Here is a 3,229-nt window from a genome sequence, read left to right as displayed (position 1 = left end):
ATCAAAAAATTAATTTCCTTGGTTGTATTTCAAAAGTCTCCAAGTCCATGCCTCAAATTACTTTCAATTTCATTCCTCAAAGCTCACCTTCCAGCATCCTGTTTTCCCATCAAATCCATTAAATACTTGTGCTGGCTGCCTCCCTTCAACCACATATTCATGTTGATATTTCTGTTTAGTATTCCCTTTCACTCTTAGCTCCACCTAGATAAATTTAATCCATCGTCCTAGACTCGTTCAAATGTCAATTATAACAAAGTCTTTCAAGTTACACCACCAAGAAATAAGTTTATGTACATTTCAGTCCCCCCAGCAAGTTTGTGTGCCTTTAATACAATAATTTCTCAAAGGCTGAATTTATATAGGATTTCCCATGTATTATTCATTTATTTATATAGAAAACCTCTGCAACATATCTGATATTCTCAAGGTATTAAGAATACAGAGATAGATAAAGCAAGACCCCTGATATCACAAAACTTTTATTCCTTTAATGAGATAAACAGATATTAAACAAAAATATGAATCAAAATAAGATAATTTAGGAGAAAGAGCAGTGCTCTAAAGAAAATAATTCAGATTAATTTAATAAAGAATATGTGTAAGCATTTGTTTTGAAAAAAATGGGCTTAAAGTGATAGAGGAAAAGGAGGGGAGGAAAAAAGAAAGGATGTATAAACTGTACTTTCATCAATAATGTGTAAGATTGTTCATTTATTTATTAAAAATGTGTAGTGAATAGATGAAATATGCCCAAACTACTGTAATTATTGAATAAATAAAACATAGTACAAACTCAAGTAGCTCATATTGTAATGAGACAGGGGTTTGTAAGATTATATATAAGATCATATAATGCTATATGACAGTTTCTATAATAGCATAATATGAGTATGAACAAAGTTCTATTGAGATGTGAAGTTTTGAAAAGTCTGATGAACAAAGTGTTTTCCATGCTAGATCATAAAGAACCTAAGGCTCATCACTCTTCCTTCCTTGCCTGCTAAGGGGTATGCCCTCACTCCAACAACATAACGCTCATGGTAGCTTCAGTTCTCTTTTGCAATTTTTTTTCAGCTGTGCTTTCCTAGCCACATAAGTTGATCTACAGATAGACTTGTGACCCACACTCTTAGGTTACAATTGATTAGTTTTAGGGTGGACACTTAACTAAATTTAAACTTCTTTCATAGGAGTCCTAAATTTGAGATTAAACATAGTAATGCTGAGTTTCCTTCAATAATAAGGCTGACAGATATTCATCAGAAAGCTATTGAGAACTTTATTTACAAACAAGAGAGAATGTGATTCTGAAAGACTAAAAGGGTTATGAAGGGTAAAACAGATATTCAACAGTGAAAGAAAAAACAGAATTTTCCAAAATTCTATTTACCCATGAAATCTAGCTTAAGTCTTAAAATTTTATTCATTTGATTTTTTGAATTTATAATTATCTTACCTCATTCTAATTAAGATTGTGTTGCTTAAAGCCAAACATTTCCAGATTAATAAAAAGATGAAAGAGCATTCAAGGAAGAGTAGGCAAACTAAGCAAAGAAAAAGGTTAAGACCATTATACGAGTTTTAGTTGTTCAAGAAGTGTAATGTCAATAAATTTACACTAGAGATTCTAAGATTAGGAAAAGACAACGAAAGTAGTGAAAATTAAAAAATAAGAGATGTTGTATGTTTTAGTTTTGGTGATCATGTAGGAAAAGTTGAAAAATTAGGAGCATTAAATTATAGTTACTATGTAGCTTTGACTATATGGTTTGCCTTGCTACTCCTTCAAAATTTTGCTTCTTCGAAACTTTTTCCTACCTTTCTTTGTATTTATCTCAGATATGTTTCCCCAAAATTACCAATTTCAAAAGGAAAGCTTGACATTAAATTGATTTTTGGAGAAAGAAAAGGATATATACTGAATTCTAACAACAACAACAACAAAAAAACGAAACCATACTCTATACAACAATTTTAAGATTGATTGGAAAGAAAAAAAAATGCTGTCAAAAAGAGTAACCAATTATATAGAGATTAGACTGGCAGGAAGATATGTTTGGTGAGTTTGAATGAGAAAACACTTTTATTTATATTAGAGTCAATATAAAGTGCTAATATTAATTTTTTAACTGATTGTCACTTGAACTTGAAAAATTAAGGATCAGTCTTATGTACAATGAAAATTAAAGACAGCACGCTATTTTTTTCTTTCTGTCTTTTTATTTGTTTTTTTGTTTGTTTGTTTGTTTTTACCAGTACACAAAAGAGAGTTATGAGTCATCCAAAATAAGTATAGTAAAATTTTGAGTTGAATTTAAATTCAAATTGAGCACAATAGCAACATGCCAATATCTTCTTTTTTATTTTTTTTTAAATTTTATTAGCTCTTATTTGATGCTAAATTTACTCGTGTGCCATAAGTTTTTGCTTCTTCAGTTTCTTTTTAGATATCTTCTGTGCAATCTCCTCTTCTGGTTTAGGAACAATCTGCTCTTTTTCAGTGAGGATCGTCTCAGTGTGGCAAGGAGAGCTCAAGTAGGGGTTCATCTACCCATGAGTTGACACTTCTGCCAGCATCTTAGGAGCTCGTTCACCTGGATGTGCTCAATGACCAGAGAATCTACATTTAAACCCTTAAGTTCAGCATCGCTCTCTGCATTTTTAAGCATGTGCAGCAAAAATTCAACACTCTTTTTAGGCCACTGACCCCATGTCCAAACCTATTGTCTGGCCTGAGCACACCTACCAACTCCATCATTGTAATGACAGAATAACATATATTGCTTCTGTAAAGTGACATTCTTCAGATACTTGGTAGCTTTTCAGATATGCATATACTCGATGGTCTGAGCAGTATCATGAGTGTTCTTAAAGTGAACATGAAGATTTGAACGTCTTGATTTGCATGATTTTGTGGGGTTTTCTGGGTCAAGAGAATAGCGAACCATTTTCAGAGGTCACCTCACGCTGCTTACAGGAAGAGCTCTCCTCAGTTTTATTCCATTGGCTTCTTAGTGGTAAAAATCTATTGTTAGTCTATATTATCTTGAACAATAGCTGTCAAAAACAAAATTATATTAAAAAAAATATTGAAGCTCCTAGAAAATACTACAAAGACATATAGATTCATTCATTACAAAGAAAACATGTGGTTTACAAAAAATGAATAAAACTTGTGATATTTAAAGCTGTATGATATTCCATTCATAATAAAGTACAAACTTGC

The 3,229-nt window shown here is 31.7% G+C and overlaps 1 pseudogene; it reads right to left on the bottom strand.

Annotated features, from left to right (window-relative positions):
- Nucleotides 1-2,406: 2,406 nt before the first annotated feature.
- LOC107196435 lies at nucleotides 2,407-2,960 on the bottom strand (annotated as a pseudogene).
- Between the last annotated feature and the right edge of the window lie 269 nt (nucleotides 2,961-3,229).

Source organism: Pteropus alecto, unplaced genomic scaffold (assembly GCF_000325575.1).
Source record: "Pteropus alecto unplaced genomic scaffold, ASM32557v1 scaffold57, whole genome shotgun sequence".
NCBI lineage: Eukaryota > Metazoa > Chordata > Mammalia > Chiroptera > Pteropodidae > Pteropus > Pteropus alecto.
Note: the sequence above shows the minus strand (reverse complement) of the source record. Positions and strands in the feature narration are given on the sequence as shown.